The sequence below is a fragment of the Papio anubis genome, chromosome 1 (genome assembly GCF_008728515.1).
Source record: "Papio anubis isolate 15944 chromosome 1, Panubis1.0, whole genome shotgun sequence".
NCBI classification, from domain to species: domain Eukaryota; kingdom Metazoa; phylum Chordata; class Mammalia; order Primates; family Cercopithecidae; genus Papio; species Papio anubis.
The window spans coordinates 202038317-202063911 of NC_044976.1; the positions used below are offsets into that span (position 1 = coordinate 202038317).

Sequence of the window (25595 nt, forward strand, 5' to 3'; positions counted from 1 at the left end):
AATATACTAAAATTCAAAAGATCCAAAAAAAATGAAGCAACAAGTGATACTTCACGATATGGGAAAATGATAAATTTTCTTAACTTAAAAATCCCAGAAGCTTTGGTTTTGTGTCCATCACCCTTGTTCAGCAGGAGAAATGGCGTAATAATGGCTAGTAGCACAGATGGGCTGCGGAGTCAGACGCCAAGGTCAGAACCACAGCTCTACTTACTAGACCATATGTAGAGAGGCAAGTTAGGTAACCTTTGTGAGCCTCGATTTTCTCATCTGCAAAATGGAGAATTAATAGGACCCAACTCACAAGACTGCTGTGGGGATTAAATGCGCTGAGGCAGGCAAGGCTTAGAATAGTGCCTCCCATGTGCAAATGTGTTCCACAGTTACTGTTCATTCATGATCCTTAAACCATCTATATACAACCTTTCTACCTCTAACTACGCTCTTTAAGCTTATCCATTATTCATTCACTGATTACAGACATCCTAAATGACAAAAATATCCTAAGTGTAACCCTTTTTGTAATAAACATCATTTATTTAAGTTATCTGTGGCAGTCTCCCAGGCAAGTTCTCTACCCCAACAGTGAGGAAATGCTGGGTTCAAACCCTCATTAACATTGGTTAAATAGAAACAACAAAAAGTCTCAGTAATTTCAAACGTAGCAGCATAAAGCTGACATATCTCCACTTTAGCACAGGTGGGATCACGGTCAGGCCAGGATGGGGCCAGGATGGGGATCTTCTGCTGATACCTGGCTCGGCAGGCCATGGGGCTGTTGAGGGCATGAACCAGAAACACTCATGCATGTCAGACAAAAGAGGAGGGGGTATGGGACAGATGAGGAAGGTCTCCTAACCCTACAAACACCCTTCTCAAACACAGAGAACAGTAACTGGCCCTTAGCAGGGGTTATACCTCCAGAATAACTCAGAGGCAAAGAACGCCTGGTGCCTCCACAATATCTGATCCTTTCAAAGCATCGTTCCACATCAGGGCACTCACTCTGTATGGCACCAGCTCCCTTTCCACAGAGCTCCCCGACACCACTTTCCATTAAAAAACCTTTTCACCACTAGCATTCAAATAGTATATGTACAATTAATTGCTGGTTTCAAATTATCCAAAGAGAAGCGGTCCAGAGAATGCTGCCATCCCTAAGATCTTTTATTTTGCTAATTCCTACTTCATACAATCTTATAGTCCCCCAGCCTTAGTGTTCTGTGACCCCCCTCCCCACCTTATACACATGTGCTCATACACATATACAACTGAGAAGAAAAATTTTCAATAACTTGATGGTCACATGAAGGTACAACTTCAGTGGAGGGCTCAAAATTTCCCAACCATCAAGAATGTGACAGTGGGTGGGTGAGCTGACTCACCACTAATGAGAAAGACAAAATTTGACCTCAGCATCTAAACCTGCAAGTGTATATAGAACATCATGTTCTTTTTTCTATTTTTGTTACCTATTCAGACAGCTGACGAATATTCCTGAGATGCAAGTTTTATCTACCTTATTTTCCACTCCACTTAATCCTGTTTTGATTGCTGGGAGAAGTAGCAGTCACATGTTCTGTTTGTGGCACCACAGAATGAAAATCCTATACTCAGAGTCTCCTTGTCAAGCAAACAGCAAATCTGTTTATTCATCATCTTCAGTTCACCATCTCCAGCCTTCTACCATGCTAACTACACAAACCACTGCAGGTGAAGCAGCTCAACTCCTCTGTCTAACCTGATGCCAGTTGAAACCCTTGGGGTAGAGTCTTACCTAGGGCTTCTTGGTAACTAGTGGACACCTTAGGCAAGGCCTTGAGGGGTTCAAGGGATCTGAGTCCCTCCTAGTACTTCCAACTACAAAAAATCTAAGGGTCTGCCACTCAAAGGACAAACTAGAATATTCAAAATCACTTAAGCTTCATTTGGCCAAGAGAAACTAAGTAGTTTCCTAAAAGTCAAACAGCCCTGAAAACCACCTAACATCTTCAAGAACAGAAGAAGACATAATAAGAGACTTCCCCTTCTGAATCTTTGCCTTCAATTCTGCACTCTTCTGAGTAGATCTGGGCCCACTACCTCAGAAATTTGGTACAGAGCATCACCAGGCCAATACGCACGAAGGCTGAGGTTTTGGAGCAGAGGATCTTACGCAGGTTGTACAAGAATAGCAGAGAGAACTGACCTGGAGCAGCTCTTCTCTCATTCTGCGCCTCCCCATTCCCCCATGCCCACCTTCCAGAACCAGCTAGAGCTGGGATCCCCCTGTACCCTGTGGCCAGCTTCTTTCTACCACGAGTCTGACGACAGCCCTTTTACTTCAGAAAGCCCCAGTGACCTGTCAATCTAGATCTGGCTCCTCTGAGTTTAATTCTACCAGTTTTCGTTATTCATTCTTTCTTCTGTGCAGACTACAAGGTCAAAACAAAAATGAAAGGTCTGTGTCTAACTTGTCCCTGCAGGATGGAGAAAGCTGCATGGTGCCCAATGCCAATGCCTGTATAGCATGTAAAATAGTGTCCAGCTCCCAGCAAGTTATAACTTCAAATAAAGGCCGCGCGTGGTGGCTCACGTCTGTAATCCCAGCACTTTGGGAGGCCGAGAAGGGCGGATCACCTGAGGTCAGGAGTTCGAGTCCTACCTGGCCAACATGGTGAAAACCCCATCTCTACTTAAAATATAAAAATCAGCCAGGCGTGGTGGTACGCACCTGTTGTCCTAGCTACTTGGGAGGCTGAGGCAGGAGAATCACTTGAACCTGGGAGGCGAAGTTTGCAGTGAGCCAAGATCGCGCCATTGCACTCCAGCCTGGGGGACAAGAACAAGACTTTGTCTCAAAAAAAAAAAAAAAAACAACTTCAGATAGAAAGCATCAACACTGAAAGCAAGATAGCAATGAAGTGGCACCTTCAAACTGGTGTCTTCATTTCACTGAACCAGCCTCTCCCATGACAGCCTCTTTGCAAACCTTCATTGGTTCTGACTCTTCAACACCTGTTTCCTCCATTGCCCATTCCCTCTGATTGAGGGAAGGAATTCACAGTCAGAGGGCACTCAAGTGAGTCAGGAAAAGGCCAAGCAGGGGTATCTCTAGCAAATTCCATAAGTGTTAGAGGAGAGAACAGCAGAAAGATTTCGAATGGAAGGAAAGGGAGAAGGGCAGGCAACTGGGGAAAAAACAGAAACATGCAAGAAAAAAACTGGGTCTAGAGAACAAGAAATCAGGCAAAGGCAAGAGGGAGAGAGAAAGGAAAGAATATGGATCTAGTTGGCGAAATATGGTGATAACATTTAAAATTTGACCAGAATTATCATTATTATTATAAGCAATAGTCAATGCCTTCATCAGGCACCTTGCCATTAACTTACAGAGCACTCACTGTGTGTTGTTTGTTATATCAAGTCTTTAAGAATGTATCTCTAATAATAAGGCACAAGATCACGTCCTTTGCAGGGACATGGATGGAGCTGGAAGCCATTATCCTCAGCAAACTAACATAGGAACAGAAAACCAAACACCACATGTTCTCACTTGTTAGTGGGAGCTGAACAATGAGAACACATGGACACAGGGAGGGGAACAAGACACATTGGGGCCAGTCGGAGGGGCAGGGGAAGGGAGAGCATCAGAATAAATGGCTAATGCATGCTGGGCTTAATACCTAGATGATGGGTTGATATGTGCAGCAAACCACTATGGCACACGTCTACCTACGTAACAAATCTGCACATGTATTCCAGAAAATAAATAAAATAAAATAAAGTAAGAGAATATATCTTCTGGGCTTGCCACTTATTAATAATTTACTATTTTCAACAAGAAAATAGCTCTAGATAGTCTACTAGGTATATTTAACAAAATACCATTTGAAAATAAGGAAGACCTAAAACCTTTAACAGTAGGTTCCATGGGTTTCCTGAACTCTAAGGCCCAAGTGCAAATAAGGCTTTAACAAACCAGATAGATAATTTATTTTTCCCCCAAAACTCCAGGTTCACTGATGCTGAACAAGTCCTAAATTCTTTTCTTGATAATATCTGCATTTCTGAGTTAAGACAGTAAGTCGGTATTTTGGTTCTTGTACAGTACAAGTGTTTTAAACTTAGACTTCCCCATCAACTTTACCCGCTCATTTGATGCTTTTTACTGATATTTAACAAAAAGAAAGAATGAATGAAAGAAGAACACATTAAGACCTTCCGAAACCCAGTTTTCAGTACACCCTCTCGAATAAGCCCTCTCCAGGAGCATTCCTGACAAGAGTAGACCACATTTCTACAATCGGGCGGCAAGGACTGGCTTGATCCCATAGATTTAAAAAAAAAAAAAAAAAGTAATTTGTGAGGGGGAACTGGGGCAGGGAAAGAATGTTAAATCTTGGGCTGAGCCTTAAATCTCTCTCTCTCTCTCTCTCTCTCTCTCAATCTGTATAGTTTTAAAAATACCTATCAAACCCTTAACAGAAGACGCACAGTATTTTTATTCCTGTTTTTGTACAAGATTACATCTGATACATAAAAGTGTCTCTGAATATTCAGCATTTGTAGTGAATGATGTAAGGATTTAAAGTTACCAGTATGATACATACAACTAGGACCGGACTGCTACCATCTACTTATGTAACCCTGGGAAAGTCGCTCCGCGATATATACTAATTCCTCTTCGGCCTGAAAAATGATTATTTTAAGTAATTATTAATTTAGTTATTCCTCAATACAATTATTTCCAAGATACTCAACATAGGGATACTGAGGCGATAGGGCACAATCGCCTGCATCTATATGCCATGCTTAAAGATGCTTAAAGATGTGGGCATTTCATCTACCAGAAATTACTCACTTCTAGTAGCTCAAATAAGATGCATTTACTTTATGCAAAGTGCACTCTCATATACAGTGGGTATTGATCACAAAGTTCTAAAATGCATCTACTCTAGTCTTAAGACAGGATACCAGAATATCTACTCTAGTTTTAAGACAGGATACCAGAATAACGTTCATAAACATGTATCTGTTCATGTCCAGTCTTTCAAAACCTGCAAAAATTTTCATTTCCCCTCTGCCACAAAATAAAAAGCAAATTTCCCAACCTAGCAATCAGGGCCCTCCAAACCTGACTCCAAACAACTGTACTTCCTACTACCCAAGAGGTCAGGGACTAAGTTAAAGGAACTGAGGCCAAACCCCACAGAGTGAAGGAAAAAGAAAATGCGCTTACCTCAGGTCGGCTATGCTCTAAGGCACTGGCAAGGTATTTGTGGTTACAGGATCTCATGTAATTCTGGTAGTCTGGGTCTTCCCACTTCGTCTCCAGGGCCCAGCTGAGCCCTGTGAGGAACTGCACATTCCTTTCGCTCATATATACTCCTCTCTATGTGTCTGCAAATAGCGTAAGACTATGAATGGAACATGCCTTGTTTGTACACACTGGTATTTGCACATGACAAAAATCAGGCTTTGCCACCTACTAATTCCCTCAGATTCAGAAAAACAGCTAAGTTTTCCAAGAATCTTCAACAAGCTATTTTAAGTAATTTTATAAATTTGTGTGCCTTCATGAGGCTTAATCTGTACTAGAAGGGTCTCTCATTGCACAGTGTATCTAACACAACCAGTCACTGTCTTCCACAGGACAGCCTGTGACTATGCTGCTATGTAAATCGAATCAAGAGATGCACAGAGCAAAGCCTTGCTACTATCCTTACTATATTTTCACCTAGGTCTCTTTAACTAGTAATCGAAATGTATCATATACAAACATTAATTTGCATGATTTACTAAAACACTTTTTGTCATGATTCAAGTGAATCAACAGAGCTGGCCCTTGAACATGGGTTTGCACTGCATGGGTCAACTTTTAACATATTTTTTTCAGTAAGTTACACTGAGTGTGCCTGCCTCTCCTAGCCCCTTCCACCTCCTCCACCTTTTCCACCTCTGCTACCCCTTTCTCTTCCTCTTCTGCCTACTCCATGTGAAGACCTTTATATGATCCACTTTCACTGAATGAACAGTAAATACATTTTTGCATTGTCCTTTCTCTAGCTTACTGTAACGCAGGACTACAGTATATAATGCATACAATGGGCCAGGTGCAGTGGCTCAAGCTGCCTATAATCTCAGGCTGAGGAGAGAGGATAGCCTGAGGCCAGGAGTTGAAGCCCAGCCTAGGCAACACGGGGGCCCTACCTTTACAAAAAATTTTTAAAGTTAGCCAGGAGTGGTGACGCATACCGGCAGTCCTAGCTGCTTGGGAGGCTGAGGTGAGAGGATCACTGACCCCAGAAGTTTGAGGCTACAGTGAGCTATGATTGCGCCAATGCACTCCAGACTGGGTGACAGGGCTCCACCCTGTCTCAAAAACAAAACATATAAAATATAAAATGTTAATTGACTGTTTATATTATTAAGGATGCTTCCAAACAACAATAAGCCATTAGTAAATTTTGTAGGGAGGGGGTTGGTGCCCTTAACTCTCACATCGTTCCAGTCAACTGTACTTCAGAAAGACTGGAATTTCTAAAATTACGGTTAATATTTTCACGACAAATGTTTTAAATATGGGCATAGGTACAGACAAACACATGTGCATGTACTTATGTACCCCCCAACAGAAACCTTCCTTTTTTTATTATCCTCTTATTCATGGAATAAGCATTGAAATGCATGGAGTAAGCACTGAACTACTTCCACATTCTGAGATGTCTTGGGAAATAGGCAATATTTTACATTATTTAACGGCTGTAATGACTTTCTAATATAAAAGTGTTTGAACGCCAATAATGATCTTTATCTCTCAAAAAGAGCATCTGCTCTAACATATTAGACAGAGGCTTGGTCAAAGTGATTAAGAAATGTGCGGGGGTGGGGGGGGGGGAAGGAAGAAAATAATACAAAGGTTGCTTGGAACATCCCTGCCCTGCAGCCACCTATTTTACTAGCAAATAAAAGATACCTAAGGCACAACACAGCCAAGTCTTCTTGCACAAAAAGACAGATAAGCACCAGATGCCTACAACTTCATCATTGTTATTATCACAATCAAAAAAGCTCCGAAAGCAGATCCCCTGTTCACTAAGGCAGACAATCACTGTATAGGGGCATAAAGTCTCCTACGCTCTGAATCCAGCATATGAATTCTTTTTAAAGGCATTAATAGGAATTAAACACCTGTAAACGGGACAGGCCCAGTGACACAACTGTCTGCTCATTTTCATGTCTTGTCTTCCTGAGGAAAAAACCAGGCAAAGTGGTGGATGGTTACAGAAGCAGCAGAGGAGCCAATATCATACTAAAATAAAATATTTCGATTTGTAAGAATGTTTTTTTAAATTACAAAAAATCTGATAGCAATTTTAATGCCTCAATTTTTACCAGACTACTCAGCAATGCGAAGTGTCAACTCTTGTACAAGGTTCCCTGAAGCACAGCACTGAAAAAGCACAGCCTTCACATGGACTTAAACCTGGCCACAAACAAGCTACACTTACTGACTATATGATTTTCTAACTTTCTATTAGACACATTACTTGTTTTTCACATCTGGCTTAAAACTTTGAATTAAAGCTCTTGACTCACACATCTATTAGGCTCCGTGTGGGCGCCTAAGCGCCCTAGAAGAACCACAGTTGGCTTTGTTTGGTTTTAATTATGAAAGTAATCTACTTACATTACAAAACTATAAGACTTAAGAATAAGTATGTAATCACACGTAATACTACCACCCTTAGAGAAGCTACGATTTTTGTCTATTTCTTTTACTAACCTCTTGTTCTTGGACTGTTTTTCCTACTAATAAGTTGAAAAATTCATAGCTTTTTACTCTGATAAAACATAACTGTTTTTTAAAAATTCAAACAGTCTTGAGAAAGAAAACACTTTTCTCAATCATTATTAACAGTCTGATATATACAGCCTTCTAGTTTTCTAATTCACATATAATTCTCTTAATGTTTGTAATTTAGCAGTAACAGGATTACATAATAGCATATATGCGATAATATTCTATAATATTTTTCAACTAATGTATTAATATCTTTCCCTGTCAATAAATAAAAATCTGTATTACTTCTTTAAATAAGTTACAGCTTCCTTTAAGAGTTAACCATATAGATGCAGATCTTTATGCAGAATTGCTAAACAGAATGTAAATTATTGACAGACCAAGAAGTTTCTTTCTTCCCTTCTCTTTCTGGTGTCACTGATGTAGGCACAATCGGCAGGCATGTTGTCATTACAACGTGTTAGGAACGTGCAGATTACAGAAAAGCATCATTTTAATCTTCTAGTACACCTGGAGTCCTGTCGAAATCTTGAGGCTAAAGAAAGCTAGAGTGATTTGGATAGATAAATTGTAATAGACTGAAGACAAGAAAATGCACTCCACATTTCCTAGGCAGCCAGCCAGTTACACAACATAACCTTACTTTTGCATGTAAAGACATCCCTTCACCTTCTTCTCTTCTCTAGATAAAGGATTTTTCTACTGGCCTCCATAAGAGAGAGGAAAGAAAACCCTAAAAGGCCACTATGATGCCAAGACTTCACCTTTATTGACTTACCATTTTTCATCTACTTTTACGAAAGGGTTTTATGGCCCACTCCTCTTTAGTAAGAGTCAATACACTTTATGAACCTCCCATTCTGTCTAGTAAGATTTAACAGGGAGACTGTCCAGTGGGGCAATCAACGGCACTAAATGATGGCACACAGGTACCAGACAACATGGCACTCGACTCTGAAGAGATGCCTGGGGTAATCACAGACACGCTCTAACCTACTCTGCGTGGCAAACTGAACACAGTTCCACCAAAAAAACACAAAGTAGTGCACTAATGAACACAGTTCATTCTGTTCATTGACTAAATGTCTAGGCTGTTTCAGGAACTGTGTAGGACAGTCGGCATTCTGGAATACAACAGCTCAGTTCCTAAAAACAAGTCTAGTAAAGGGAAAAGACATGCATTAAGACATGTTGATAGCGATACAGTGAAAGCTGTAACTGCACAGCACTATGAATGCATCAAGAAGAAAACAGCCACCTGTCAGGGTGGGGCTGGTCGGGAAGGCTTCTCAGAAGAAACGAACAATCAGATCCTCAAGGATGAGGAGGAGGTCTGCCAGGTGGAGAGAAGAGGCAAAGGTACTCCAGGTAGAAGGAACAGCTTGGCCACATTAAAGCGTGATAGAGCACTGGCAAATTGTAGAATGTAAATTAGTACCTGCTTGACTGTGCAAAAGAAATCTCTGAAAGGATACACAAGAAACCAGTAATACAAATAAACTGCTAATACTAGTAATACCGTAAGGAAGTGGATGGCGGGCAGAGGGTGGGGAAGAACTTTTCGCTGGCTATGCTTTAGACAGTGTGAATATATCTCTCCAAATAAACAGAATTTTAAATAAATAATAAATAAAATTAACTCTTGCCCCCTACCCCTGACAAAACAAATCCAGTATTTTTTTACGCAGAACACACAGCAGCTGGGATAAGTAACAGGGAGGAGACTGGTATACACAGCTCTTCCCCAAATCACGTCTGAGTGGCCCTGGGATATGGGAACGCAACCCTCCCAAGATGAAATAACCATTTGGGGTAAGGTGGTCCCATGTAACAATCAGGAAAGCCCTAGGGGCAGAATCACAGGTCTCATTCTATTCAAGGGTGTTTCCAGAGCCATCATTTTCACAGTATTCAAAATGTGCCCTAATGATCACTGTGGCTGGGGGTGGGGGCTGGATGGGGGCAGGGTAGGGCAGATAAGAGTGATAAAAAGTAAAAAGTTTGAAAATTACCAATCTAGGGAAGAACACCAGCACTGCTATCATCCAAATCCTAAATTATTCAAAGACTTTCAGAGGCCTCTACGGCGGTTAATGAAACAATTCCTATTGATAAGTGATTAGCCAACGTTATCTCACCCAGTACACATCTCATTTCCAAATCCCTCAAGCTTTAAGCAGTCTTCTTCAGAATAATAAACATGAGTAAAGATCCCTAACCTGCTGGGTGTGGCTGACTGGGAATGCAGTGACAAAGGCACAAGAAACTGTTCTCAGCGGCAGCTTCAAGGTCTGTGCTGTGCAAAGGTGGCCTCCTGGTACACAACAGCACACACTGTGGCCTGACACACAACGGGCTGTCCCAAAACGTGATTCCCAGTCTTCTCAAACACTAATCCCAAGAACAAGTAGAAAGCCAATTTTCTAGAGAAATAATTACATAATCCACTTTTTACAGACAGGCTCTTCTACAATTACTTGAGTAAAAGAAAAACAAACACTAGTATGATTACTATAGTAATCATGAACGTGCTAGAGGCAGAGCCCAAATCTCCAAGGGTTCTAATGGATTCTATAAAGCACAGATTCGAGAACTGTACGGCTTCCTTCTGCAGCTCCCAAGAGGCAGGCTTGGTATGATAAGCAAACACAGCTGAAGAGCCACCCTGACTCCCCAGGGGATATTCTCAGACTACAAACAACCGTATTTGCCACCTCCATTTGCTTCCAACCTCCCACCTCCTTCTGCTTCCAACCTCTGTACATACTTGTCTCAGTTCATAATTAGTGTGGAACCCAAAGTGTCTTTATTGTTTAGTATCCACCTTCCCACAATACTAAGACTCATGGAAGACAAAATATTTGTTTTACAAACCCAAACAATGGTAAGTTCAATGTACTTCATTCATTTACTCTTTCGATAAATATGTACTAAAAAATTCAATAAATATACTTCATTATTTTACTCTTTCAATAAATATATACTAACACCCCTACCTGAAGGCAGATAACACACCCAGCACTGCAGGAGTCGTGAAAAGAGGGACACTGCAAGGCCTCCCACAGCCTGGGGGGTAGTGTAAACTGCAAACTCCAATCCAACAGGAACTGAGCTCCCCTGAACAGAGGGAGCCCAGACCAACCATGAGGACAGGACAGAATACATCACAGAGGGATGGCATGGATCCAGGCAGGGGACGCAGCCTATGTAAAGACATGAAGGGACAGCGAGCAGGATCCATGCAAGGACAAGGGAGGAAAGCAAGTGGTAGATGAGGTCCAGAAGTGGAAAGGCCAAGGCCAGCTGTGCAGGAAGGAGCAGAAGCTTCTGGAGAGCCCAAGGGGCTGGTGTACAGCCAGAGGCTTGAATAACACTGAAAAAGGAGATTCTGCAAGAAATAACCTGGGAAACAGAAGGAGGAGTTTCCTCTTACTGGTCAGGATTTGCACACCAAAAGGGACACGGAGCCTTCATGCTGGGCCTGCACCGCCAGCACCCTGTCCTCCACACAACTCAAGTGAGGTCTCCCCCAACCAGAGGTGACAGGAGCAGCCAGCAAAGTCCCCATTCCACTGCCCTCACTTCCAGCCTGCCTGGACTACCTCCCAGTGCACTCCTTTTAGCTGACACAGGACCTTCCTCTTTGACCACCCACCTTTCTTCCTCTTAGGCCTGCAGATGTTCCTAGTCTTACACTGTCATCCTTTTCAACCTGCCTGTCACTCTTCCCAGTGGTTTTCTCTAATTAATCCCAAAGAGGAGATCTGAAAGCCAAATCCTCAAGGTTGTAGAAAAGGTATATAAAATTAAAGCTCACCACTAAGCAGTTGGTAGAGAAGAAGCCAGGTAGTGTAAGAAAACTCGTAAGAATTGTTAACACACAAAGTGGTTGAAATCAGCATGTTATCTGATGTTGACGGGAGCTCATATTATGTGGGAAATTTCCGTAAGTGGGACACTTTTTCCCTAATGATTATAAATGAGTGAGGCAGGGTACCACTATTCACCTAAAATTGGCGGAGGGGGGTACTGAGGAGAGGAATCTGAGGCACAAATAAGGGAGGAAAAACCAAGCGTTTTCTGAAATTGAAAAATCTGCTGATCCAACTTCCATTTCAAGTTCTGTTGTAAAAATCACTAGTCAATATTACTTTTCTTGATCATTTGTATTTTGCTTATGTTGCTAATTGACTGTACCACTGCTGCCTTAGATTATAATAACCAGCAGGCAAAAAGAATGGTGCTCTACAATCATTCTGAAGCCTGGTCACCCACAGACAGGGACTCTTAATAAATAGAGTGCGATGGTGATAACTGTGACAGTGAATTTCTTTTTCATTTCTGAGTAGAAATAGAGAATAGCTGATCAAATGCCTGAAGAGGGATTACACACTTAACTATCTGTAAGACAGAACTCAAAATTTTTCTAAACTGTAACTACCCACATCCATTTCAGATTTTTGTTGTGGTTGCTGCACGAAATACTTATTAATAATGCTACTTCATTAGTTTACCAAATGGCACAAAGGAGGGTGTATTCAAAGGAGGGTGTTCATTACTCAAAAGACCATCTGTCTAAGAGCTCAACAGAAGGTTTAAGTAACCATGATCTAGTGCAGGATGTATGGCGGCATTATATCTAGTCAAATATTTGCATTTCTCAGTATTTTAAATATGAACGTTCTTATCCAGCCACCCACAAGTCAGACTTAATTACTATCTATTTTCAAACCAATATAGAAATTTCAATACAAGGATAGCTTAAACATAAGCAAATAGGATTGCCAACCAAAGAGTCTGTGCAGCCACCTTCATTTATATAACAAATAATCCTGACAGCAGCAATATTTTCAACCAGAAAAGCAGTTAAACACCATTACATAAATCAGAACAACATTTGGAAAAACAGCTGATTCTGCCTTTTGGAGCATTAATAATTGTGGCTGTTTTTGCTACTATGATCAAAATTAGCAGCAGCAGCAGCAGTAGCAGCAACGTTAATCTCATTTAAAGGTATCCAACACTACTGTCTTCATAATGCAGACAACAGAACCAAGGCTGGCAACTCCTCTCCCCTGGGGGAGGTGACGCATTCAGAAAACTTGAGAGGTGCGTGGGCTTTATAAAACAGAAACACTAAAGTCCTCTTTCCAAACTGTTATTTAAAATAGTGAAGACTATTGAAATATTCAAGAATATTTTAAATGGAAAAAAGGGGGAAGAGCAACATGGAAGAGGTATTGCTAAGTCAACTCACTAGGTTCTGGTTTAAAGCAGAGAATGTAATTGAGGACAATGAAACAGAACCAACGGACTGGGAGTGAGGAGACAGGTCAAGACCAACCAGGAGTGAAAACAGCAAAGACTGGAAAAAAGTCAAGCCTGAATGGCAATCCTCCTCCCACCATCTATTAGCTACTAGGTGGCCCCAGACAAACTACTGTGCGTTTCTATGTCTGTTTTCTCATCTGTAAAGACTTAATGAAGCAAACAGTTGGGTTGATAGGAAGATTAGATGAGATAATAGAATGCATGTGTTTGGGACCTAATAGGCACTCCAAAACCAAAAAACGAAAACCACAAAACACCGGTTTAGTCCCGTCTGCCATGTTCCCCTAAAATCAGTTGTTTTTATTATATGACCCGGAACCAGCTCTTTCTCCATCTGTAAGAGAAAAGGGGTAGACCTGAAATACCTAAGAGAGGAGCCCTCACAACTTCAACACCCAGTATCTAAGGAATATTGGCTGCTAGTAGGTTTACTGCTCCTTGCTCACTGGGGAGGCCTAATAACAAACTAGTTTAGCAACTAACTAACTGAGGATGAGCCAGGAGATTTTGAAAAATCTTAAAAAACGAAGGACAATATGTCAAACTGACAAAGCAGTAGTACTCCCAAGAAGAACGGTGGGAACTTCCAGGAAGGAGAGAGGCCCCAGTGGGGGAGGTGAGAAGAAGGCCTGGAAAGACCCTCCAGCCTCAGCAGAGGGAGGAGGCAGAGCGCTCCAGGCTGCCCACAGCCCCACAGAGCAGCAGGGCTGAAGGGCTGTGCTGCAGCAAATGATTCAGATTCCTGTGAACTGTAAAAGCCTTCTAAAAAGCTAAAGCCAGAGTGATAGTTTAGCTGACGAGTTGAGCCTTAAAAGCCAGGCCAAGGAATTTTAACTTTTCCATGAGAACAATAAAGTTATTTATTTATTTATTTATTTTCCCCACGAGAAGAAGTCTCGTTCTTGTCCCCCAGGCTGGAGTGCAATGGTGCCATCTCGGCTCACTGCAACCACTGCCTCCTGGGTTCAAGCCATTCTCCTGCTTCAGTCTCCTGAGTAGCTGGGATTACAGGTGCACACCACCATGCCTGGCTAATTTTTGTATTTTTAGTAGAGACAGGGTTTCACCATGTTGGCCAGGCTAGTCTCAAATGCCTGACCTCAGGTGATCCACCCACCTCGGCCTCCCAAAGTGCTGGGATTACAGGCATGAGCCACCACGCTCAGCTGAGAACAGTAAGTTTTTAAGCCAGAGAGGGTTAGATTTATATCAAGTATTTAGTGTCCAGTGCCTCACAAAGAGCAAGCAGTGATTAAATGTCAGCTTTTATTAATACTGACGACAATATGCTTATACACTGCATTTACCAGGCATTATAGGTTTTTCTTAATTCTTAGGTAAAAGGTTGAAATCAGGAGATTGGCAGCTCTCACTGACTTACAGAACTGGCAACTTGCCTGACACAGACTAAGTAATTAGTAAATATTTGTTTTCTGTTTGTTTCTTTTTCAGAGAAAGGGTCTCCCTCTGTTGCCCAGGCTGAAGCACAGTGGTACAATCATAGTTGGGGCTCAAGGGATCCTTCTGACTCAGCCTCCCAAGCAGCTAGGACTACAAGCGTGTGCCACCACATCGAGTTAATTTTGTGTTTTTTGTAGAGTTGGGGTCTTGCTCTGTTGCCCAGGTTGGTCTTGAACTCCGCCTTGGCCTTCTAAAATGATGGGATTATGGGCAAGAACCACCACACACAGCCAATAAGCATCTGTTGAATCAAAGAATGCTTAAGTGAAAGGATTATATCTAGCAAATATGGTATAAAAGAGAGAACATTAATGAAATAAAAAGCAGATTCCTGTATTTTAAAACAGAAGAGTTCCCTGACCCCTTTCACTGGATGTGCGACAGGGGGGTGGCACCCCTTATGGATGGGGGAGCACACATATGGGCAGGTGCAGGAACCAGGGTGAGCTCTTTTGGGCTCCAGCCACACAGTAGCATCTGGGGTGGGTGCCTGCGACTCCCAAAACCCCAGTGGGCAGGCTACAGTGCTCTTTTAGCTCTGCCATCTGCAGACGGCCTAAGTGTTAACCAGCTCAGTGCCCTCTTGGTACTCGGGTTCCTGTCTGGGGTCCAGGAAGAACCAGGTCACACAGAGGCTTGAAGGATGGTGAATTCAGGGATTTTAATGAGTGGTGGAGGTGGCTCTCAGCAGGATGGATGAGGAGCTGGAGAGGGGGCAGAGTAGGAGGATAATCTTCCTCTGGAGTTTGGCCATCCAGTGGCTGATCTCCTCCCCAACAGTCCCTAGCCAAATTTCTCTTGAGGTTCAGATGCTCCTCCTCGTCTCTCCTCTGCTGCACTGTTCTGTTGCCCTTCTGCTCTTCTCTTCATCTGCCCGTCTGCTCATGGAGCCTGGGGTTTGAGGTTTATATATGGGTACAGGATGGGGCATGTAGTGGGCCAAAAGGCAACATTTGAGCATGAAAACAGGAATGCCCGTTCCCACTTAGGGCTGTGGGTTTCCAGGCTTGGGGGTGGGGCCTTTGTTGGGGAACTGCCCTCTTCTACCCAGTATTTCCCTGTTTCGTGTCTCTTGCCCATATCACTATGTGACACGTTGTCTCTGGTCTCAGCTACACGTGGAAAGTGGCCAGGCTGCCAGGAGGCAAGGAGCCAGCACAGGATTTAGATAGAGGATTTAGCTATTCGACTGTCTCCTATATTTATACTCTTACCCCTGAGCATCCATTTAATGTTTTCTTCTCCTTATAAAATATATATCTAAATCCTCTTCTACCATAAAACTCATTTTAAAAATCGGCCTTTTCTGTAGTTTGTGAATATTTATCTCCATTATCAGACAAACTCCAAGAGTACAAAAACATATTTATATTTATTACAGAGGTGAGCCATCTGTAAGTGATCAATACAAATTTTCTCATAAAGAACACAAAACCCATCAACAAAATGAAAATTCTGATAACCCATGTTCATTCTTTCATTTAAGCATGAAGAACTGACCAAGCAGCAAGGCCCCATGGTAGGCAATGAGAAGTATCTAAGGCATGAGCCCTGACTCCAGGACGTTTATAAACTACTGCAGGAGGCAAGATTAACATACACATCTTTCCACAACATTGGTTTCAATCTCTAAAAAGTTATTTTTTCCACCAGAGTAACTATTAAGAATCAAAATGGATACATTTGGTTTTAAATTTCTGTCTTCATCTCCTGTCTGTGTCTCTGAGATAAATGTTAACAAGCACTAGAATTATTTAAATGCAGTCGTCAGAGCAAACCAGAAGAGAAGGACAAATGGAGAACAATCTATAAGAGAGACATAGCACATCAGTGGCTGGACAGTCTGAAACTTCAATAACAGGACACAATACAAAGGAGAAATGCTCATACAGGAAAGGATATGGTTAAGTGGCTGCGCTAAAAGAAGGGATTATGAAATAAAATATTTACATTTAAAGTCCTATTTTTAACAAACTTACTTTATCCAGCCTCTCAAATTCCAAAGCCTTCAACAGGAAAAGTCTTTCCACAATGCTACCCTAAAAATAGTTCCCTTTATTCTTTCTCAGGGTACCATGCAGATTTCCCTTCAGTTTGCTTTTGCAAGAACACTGGTGTCACGAAGATGAAACAACCACTTATTTTAACTGGAGAGCAATATTTATGTAACGCACAGATATCTTGACACTATCACACACGTGCTGATGTTTTCTTTCTAGAAATGGGATCTGCATCAGCCGTGTTTGGTGTGCGCCCTGGCCTTGCAGCTGTTGTGCTGGCAAGTTGGGTGTTGTTCCCAGGCATTCCACGGAGTTTCTTGGTTTAATTTTATCTAACAGGCTAAAAGGGGTACAATTATTTTTTATCAAAATAACAATAAGGAAATAACTTCCAACAATGAATTTCTAAGTGAAAGAATCTGCACATCACACATTTGTGTCTGTAATTAGCAAAATTAAATGTCCCTTTCTCTCTGTAACGTATTTGGCTTGCTTCCTTACAATAACTGTCCATGGAACAAAAGCAAACAAGTTAAACAAGAAATTGAGTTTACAAAGTTATGGACATTAATTATTCAATGTTGGCAGAGGCTTTTACTTTAAAATCAGTTACAATACAAACATCTGAAAAAGTTCTAGGTTCTAAATCACATCACTACTCTCAGTAGTTCTGAGAAAACAAGTGACTCTTCTTTCGAACAAATGAAACCACCCAAACATTATCTTTCAGCTGCACCACTCCCGTGCCCAAAACTAAACAGAAAAAAGGTTTCAGACTCAACAGTCCACCTCTACCGGTAATCTGAAGCCAGAGTGGGGGAGCAGGTATTTGTGGAGCTAAGTCTGAATGTAATTCTATTTACAATGCCCTGCTTTGCCCCCCTAAAGCCAACCCGGGGCAGTATAACCCCAGCCTGATCTTTATCACCTCCTGCTGGAGTGAGGAGTCAGGTTCCCCAAGGTGTACTTCTAACCAGAATTCCTCAAGACAGAATAACCAAATGCCTAATTAACAGAGTGAAGAACCTCCAGCTGCTCCACCACACAGAGGCTCTCACTGAAGTATCACCAAGTCTAAGACAAAGCAGACAGCTGATAAACAATCCACTTTCTTCAGCCCCCTCTAACAAAGCCTCAACAGCCAAATGTAATCTAATAATTAGCATATGTAAGAGTAAAGGTCCAGACCATGACATCAGCTTCACGGAAAAATCAGCAGATTCAAAAAAGATCCACAGAGCCTATGCAGTCTTTGGAAATTCTAAATAAATGAAAGGATGAAAGGACAGAACAGCAGGAGATAGAGAACTCTACATTCTAAGTCCTAGAAAGCACAATACAACATTTCTAAACAAAACCATTCTGCAAATTCTCTATTACAGAAAAAAATCTATCCATCACAAAGGTATTAGCTCACAAGGGTATTAACTAAAAAGTTGCTTCCCTAGCAACCTCCACATTGCAACAATGTCCTTGAATAGCATTCTGCAGAGACGACAAGCCATAGTTAACCCAGAAGACTGTCAACAGTTCAAGGATCACCTAAACTTGGTGAGAGCCACGAAGAGCTAACACAGGATTCCTCAAAGATGACATTACTGCTAAAGATAACATGAGTGCACACATTCTGAAATATGTGTAGCAAGAACTCAGGATCCACTAAGCTGTTTAAAGAAATTTAATGTGTACACCGTGATAAAAGCTTACCTTCCTGCCTGTTACAAAACTTACAGAGGAATGAACTGAACTCAACTAAGCTTCTCTCATCAAGGGTTTTGCTGGTAGCCCCTGCCCCTCGAATTTACCCAACATCTATTTCATCTGTTGGCATGTCAGGTTTTCTGTTGTTGCCACTGCTGTTGCTTAAGTTAAAGATAAACAATAATTATCTCAACTACGAAAGAGTGAACCCAAAACTTCTTCTCTCCCTTCAGCGACAAGGTATGGCCATAGTGCAGTTTAACACAGTAGATGATAAATTCCACATATGTACTCTGATGTTGCATAGACAAGGATTGAAACAAAATCCATGTAACTCAAAAGGCAGCTATCAATGGCACATAAACCCCATTCAGATATGGAGAAACCAGATAGATAAGTGTGTCATCTGGGAAAAACTAACAGAGACAGAACAAGACAAAACCAAAAGAAATTATGTGTCTTTGGGAGCTGTTATCAATCACACTTGAGAATCTTTGAACTTTGCTTTGTAAAACTAGGGATCTTATCCTCTCTTATACAAACAGTTTATAAAAAAAAAAAATGGAAGAGCTCCAAGGTAGTGAACACTGGGGTCAGACTCAAGTCTGCAAAAAGATAAGACAATTTACCCAGGGAAAGTTAAAGCACACTTCTTTGAAAGCTCATTTAATTTCCCTCTATTTTTTTAGATTCAGGTATCAAAATCTCAAGGATTTTGCAATCTTTGAGATTTTCAGGATGGAGGCAATCCATTGGACCAGGAGACACAGGCCAGCTCTGGGACAACAGGCAGAGAGAAGCCATGCGGAAGAAATCCCACAGCCAACAAAGGTAAATTTTAACCTGTGTCCTGTAAGCAAAAGAGGATTAACAAAAACGCATGAGGGCAGCTTAATAAAATACTGAACTAGGAGGCGAGACGCTGACACCACACAGCGCCAGTGCAATCCACTGTAGGTTATGGTGAAAATGTTTGTGGAGTTGGTCTCATTGCTATCACAGATTCAGCAGGTGTATAGGACAAATAGGAAGATACAACATACAGTGAATGCCTGCCAGGGGTTGGGCTCCATTTATGGTATTCGCTTCTACCTAAGACACCCCATAATGTGGTTATCGGTCTCTCTATTAAGATAAGTGATGAGGGACTCTTGAGAGTTTAGGCACTTTTCAATAGTGGAAGCCACATACAGCAGTGGTAGGTGTTTAACTTTAGTCAAAGGTTACAAAAAAATCTCCTTGTGTTTCTTTCTATGCAAATCATTTACTATCTTAACCGCACATCAGGCCCCACCGAACAATGACTTCGACTGGTCTTTCCATTCCCAGCTAGTGAGTTTCCTCTCCCACTCTTGTTAACCCAAACTCCAGGCACTTCGAAAATTCCAATATTCCAAAGAATATTTCCCCTCCAGCTACTGTGACTTCCATGTGTTCTTACTGTCTCTGGCAAGCCACAGCTCTTGCCCTATTCTGTGTTCTGAGAGACATAACCCAACATTATCATTATTTATTTACATGCTTATCTACCCCCCACTAGACTGAGGATGTAGAAATCAGAGAAACCTAGTCAATGTGGTATTGTCTCGCCCTGCCTAACAAGATACCTGGCACAGTGAAGACACAAAAGATTGTCAGCTAAATGAAACATTGCATGTGCTGAGAAGTGTCAACAAGTCAAACACCCTGTACCAGCATGAACTGACTGTAACATCTCCAGTCCATAGATAAATCACACATTTAAAACACTTAGACATTATTTTTATAAAGATCATGATTCCACGTTATCAAAGCAGCGTCTGTATGGAGAGTGAGCCAAAACAAAAGCCTTACTGGAAACAGTGACAAGTCGTGGCTGCATTGTTCCAACAGAACCTACCTGGAAAGCCGGTGGCCAGAGGCTTTTATCTCACACACTGGAGCCTCCCCAGACAGCTTGGAATGACGAGAAAAGATAACCCACTGAGATTTAAACTTCAAAGAGCAAGAAGCCTCGAGGTCTGTAAGATTTGACTGTACCCTAATTAATGGCAAAACATAATTAAACAGAGTTTTGGTCAGGAACTGGGGACATGAAAAGAGGATCCTGGAGGAAATTTTGGCATCCAGAGGAGAAGGACCCTCAGCCACTAGACGGGGAGTCCTCTCCTGGGCAGTCCTTGTCTGGAGCCAGTAATTGTTCAACTCGCTTCTCTCCCTGGTTCTGATGGTAAATGTGCCCCATCCCCTGCCCCACTTCTGATGGCAAATGTGCCGAGCAACCTGCAGACCTCTGTCTACCTTCAGGGAGGGAACATGGCACTGAGAAAAGGTTGGCATTCCGGTTCCCACGATGAGTATATTTATTTTTGTACGTTACTAAGTAGGCATTCTTGTCACATACTCAGCTAGTGAGTTTGGTTAAAGCAACTAAGTCTGAGAGAGAGATCCATTCTCAGTGCCCCCCAAAAAAATTTTTTTTTAAATTTTGCCAACTAATGAGTTATCTCCCATAAAAGTCTTCAGGAAGAACTAACTGGCATTTCTCCTGGCTGATGCGTGATCCTAAATCTTCATTTTTATGCATATTTTCTTTAAATTTCTACACCATGTGGATCAAGTTTTATGAGGGTAATCACTTTTAGTCAACAGTAGTTTTTACCAAACATATAACAATTTATTCAGTAAGACTCACTATCCTAGTATAAAACAATCCTCTCATGTCCCAGGGTAGAAGTGTCATGGAAAAAGTTTGGTTTCACCAGTACTAAATTAATACTGCTTTTGCGGGGCTGAGGCAAAAAATTTAATTTGCAAAAACCAGCCCAAGGCTACCATGATATAAAATTCACTTGATGTGTTAATTTCACACTCTAGAGTCCTCATCCCACTGGTGGGTGGGTGATCTCAATTATGTAAAGTAGAAGAATGTCTGAATTTACCCCAGCAACCCCAGACATCAGCACTCTAGGCCCAGCAGGAAGCCAGAGCTCAGCTTCCTTCCTGCCAGCCCATGGGGTAGCAGGGATTATCCTAGAAGTCAGCCAGACTGAGTAAATATTTTCACTATGCAGAGCTCAATCATAGGGCACCAGTGTCCCATTTAATAAACTTTTTCTTCTACATCTTAACACAGAAGAGATGCTTCCAATATGAACAAATAACAACATAAACTCAATCAGCTCCAGCTAGACCCAGCACATAGGGTGCTTTAGGTTCTGCAGTCACGAGCACTAAGCCTGGGAACTGCACAGGCAGTAAGTGTAAACCTCCCTTTGCCCAAGTCTGTGTTCTTGAAAAGAAATGTGCCAACTCCTGTAAAATAAATACATATGTTCTAGCATCAAAATACTATTTATAAAGACCATGAAATAATGAAACGTGCTTTAATAAAGACCCACCAAACTGTATATGCAGTATATCAACAGAATATAACACAAACATACATACACAGACATACCATATATTTACAGAAAAAAGATGAAGACAATTCTCCAAAATTTTGTTTTCATCACTGGGTGTCGACAATTGAGGAGATTTTATTTCCTTCTTTCTATACAAATAGTATATATGTAATATATATTACTTTTAATAGGTTACTCTATAAAACAAAGAAGCCTTGCTTCGAAATATAAGTAAATGAAGATTAGTGTATATTACTTTAAATAAATAAATTGATCTATTGTTAGAGTAAGCTACAATGTTTCTACTATAAGCTAATTCAAGGCAGATATAAATTGACTATCTGTTCACCAAGGAAATAAAAGTTCCGTGATTCACAAAGAGTAATAATACCTACCCATCAGCAAATCAGTCTGGAAACAAATTTCCTTCCTGTCGGTTCCCCTCAATTCATTCTTGATTTTTGATCCCTGCCTAATCTGCTATCTCTCTCACACACAGAACTGTTGGACTTTCAGGGCCCACAAAGGAATTAACTCAGAACAGAAATAGCCCTTGGCCAGTCCTTTCTTGACAGTAAAGAAACGTCCTTTGTGTTTTTAAAAACAGTTTTCCCTGTGAGTTGGTAGTAGCATGGCAGCCGGCAATCCCATTTTCCCGTCCATCAGCTATTAGGATAAAATGGCTTAACCATCTCCTACCCCAAACCACATCCCCAGCTACCAGCCCTACACCAAAACATTAGTAAGAAATCAGTAGTATGGCATTAGCAATTGATTTAACCAATAATATCACTTGAAAGAAGCTGCTATGCCCTGTTGCTCATATACTACACTGGTATTTAATAAGGCCCTCAGGAATAAAAAATCTAATTCAGAGTCATCTTTTTGGATCATCTGCTCATCAAGTTGACTACTTATTAAAGATTCCTTTAAGAAAGCATAATTCCTTAGACATAGGCAGGTTTCTCAGTGATTGTTTAATCCTCATGGGAAGAAAAATGCTGCGTACTGGTCACCTTGCCCGGCAGGGAGGCCCTCCAGCTCTCACCTGCCTCCTCTGCATGTGGGAGGCAGGCCCAGAGGCCTCAGCCTTCACAAGCCTCAATGGCCAGACCAGGACACAGCAGTCCCAAAGCCCTGGGCCATGAACTGAGAAGTTCTAACAAGAACATGAACCAGAAATCGAAGCTTCTAAGTGCATATAATTTCTCGCAGTGGAACAGAATCATGAGAGGTACCAATGCCGGAAAAACACCAAGATGTAAAATTTGGATAATAAATAAACGCAAATTATCTACTAAAGATACTGGATTTTAAGAGTCTAGATTTTCATGAAGAGGAAAAAAAGTAAATAAAAACACTACAGTATCCTGAGCTAGAACTTTAGTAGACATTAAAGGAGTCTTTTCTTAAAGCATTAAGGTTTCATTCAAATATTTACTAAGAATCTACCATGTTCCAGACAGATATGACTCTTACACATTTGCTCACATACATAAAAAGTCATTTGGTTTAGACATTCCCACCATCTACCAGTTCCTGGGGAGGTATACTGCAATCTCCACGTCAACCGATAAAGATAATAGAAGACAAAGTCCGTCAAATACTATGAATTCCTAGACCTTTTTGATTAATGATACAAATGGCTACAGCATCTTTCTCAACTCTCTTCTCAACTCCTTATCATTATGTATCCCAGTAAAAGAGAACAAAGTTTCAGGAAAATTTTCAGGAAGTTCGCTTTTGATTATTTTAAATGGGTTTGCAAATATGTATCTGTCACTATGTGACCAGAAGACTACATTTTGGACATTCTCGTGCCAGATTCTGACTGGCCCCTGATGTGTACCTGCAATTAACGTAATTATTTCCATATACAAAACCACAAACTGGATCCCATTTTCATTACCTTTTGGGCTGGAGCTGGATACACAGATCACATGTTCATCCGATGTCCTTCTCTATCACAGGGAGACACACACAATGCCCACCCCTAGTAACAGGAAATGAAACACTAATGAGCAAAACAGCCATTTGCCTGTGTCCAGGATGAACAGTCTAATGAGCCTGTTGGTCCTTTCCTATTCTACAGATAGAAAACAAAAGTAGAGTACATGCTCTTTTACCTTTGACTGGCAGGTTGTCCAGAGTGACTCTGGATAAGTTACTTATCATTGCCAGGCTTTGATGGGAATGGTCTTGATGAAAGAGAATTCCACTTTCCAGCCCCAGCTTATACCTACTGAGTCAAAATGCAGGAGCAGGAGAGAGGGATACACAGGGCAGCGTGTGGAATGCGCCTGGGCATGGGTACTTCAGCAAAGGCCTCAGGTGACTCTTGATATGCAGGCTTAGCGATTACTAAACCTTTTCCAGGGCCAGAGGTAAAGAGGAAGCCATAAAGCCAACCACCTGAAGGGTCTCACTGCGCCAGCTGCTCTGAGAGGCCCTGAGCAAGTAAATATGGCATCAAATATGGATAAGTTGCTGAGATCACCAACAAATCCCCAAGGAGTTTTGGAGGGCAGAGGACACTGGAGAAGTACCGATGAGGAGAAATGGGGAAAATGACTCAAATGTAGTTAGGAAAACCAAAATGCTGCCCTTGGCAAGACCGCCCAGGCCTGTCCTTACAGAGTGGCAGATACGTCAACTGCACATTTTGAATGCCAAGGAGACGCATGCGTCTGTAACAGCAGCAGAAAGGAGTTAAGTATATTCAGTATTAATTATGAAGTCGTCAAAGATAACTTAGAGTCTATCCCCTCCCTAAGCTAAAGAAAAATCTTTACTTGGCTAATTGCCTGGATGAAAATTAGTTTGGGGATGATCTGCATAAAGATACGTGCTTTAAAAAGTCAAAGCTACATAGTAATTCTAATACACTGCCTATTATTATAGCATTTTAATGGAAGGAGATAGAATAAAGGAAGAAAAGAATCATAAATAATACCCAATCTATTATGTGGACACATTAAAGGCATCACATTATTTTATAACGAGAGTTTTTTTTTCCCATTGCAACTGTTAATAACCTAACACTTTTTCACCCTAATGTACTGATGCATATTTCCAAGAGTAGATTAGAAGACAACAAGATCTTATTGCCATTTTAAAAACAAATGTAAAATAATAAAGCTTTACTACTGACTCTGTTTAGTTCACTTGATAATCAGATCTGGACAAGGGGATCCCCTCAGCAAATAAAACGAATCATCAGACAGAGGACAGAGACCCACAAACAAGAAAATGCTTCACATGTGCACTTTTTTCCCCTTCACACCACTAACTGCATATTTTAGCACGTTTTAAAAAGGAGAAAAAATAAAAATTAGCAACCTAACAAACACCTGCGAGGCTGTGTCTAGAGAACCCGGGCATGGAAGGAGAACTGTGTAGACATCTGGCATCACCTGTCAGACTGCCAAACCACTGTATTTTTAAGCTATTCAGATGCTTTCTAAAGAAAAAACAATAAAAATCCTACATGCCTGAACTGTGAGGTGGGGGAGCCTCCATGTAACTCGGCCCTTGTCAGACAGACTACAGCAGCCTCAAAAGGTTCAATAGCCTCTTTATAAACCTATTGTGTGGTGTAGTGCCTAAAAATAGTACGGTCCGGCAGGCAGATCATACCAAGGAACAATCCTACATACTAAACTCCTAAACAACAGACAAAGGAATAGAAAAAAAACTAAATTGTATTTTCAGTCTGCACCTAAGCTCCTGTGGTCAACTCTTCACCTGGACTCCTCCAGCTTCCTCATTTTGTCTGAACACACAGCAAACCTAAATTTTAGCCCTTACAGGCTACACAAGAAAATGAGAGGGATTGCTGGAGGGGAACCCAGGCAGGGGAACAGAGGTGAGGTGCATGACTGAGCCATACATTTCTACAGTATACACTCCCATGCTCAAGAGAACTTTTACCCT

At 41.4% G+C, this 25595-nt stretch overlaps 1 protein-coding gene across 23 annotated transcripts in view; it reads right to left on the reverse strand.

Moving 5' to 3' along the window:
* SIPA1L2 (signal induced proliferation associated 1 like 2) overlaps nucleotides 1-25595 on the reverse strand; it is a 231545-nt gene that overhangs the window by 137026 nt on the left and 68924 nt on the right. Inside the window, exon 3 of one of the 23 annotated variants that reach the window (XM_031659415.1) lies at nucleotides 5222-5382. The exons of 19 other annotated variants lie outside the window; for them this stretch is intronic. The gene's annotated coding sequence lies outside the window, so the exon portion shown is untranslated. Of the gene's footprint in view, nucleotides 1-2713; nucleotides 2767-5221; nucleotides 5383-23571; nucleotides 23656-25595 lie in introns of those variants that run through there. 3 more of the 23 variants (XM_031659413.1, XM_031659429.1, XM_031659391.1) reach the window with 3 other exon arrangements.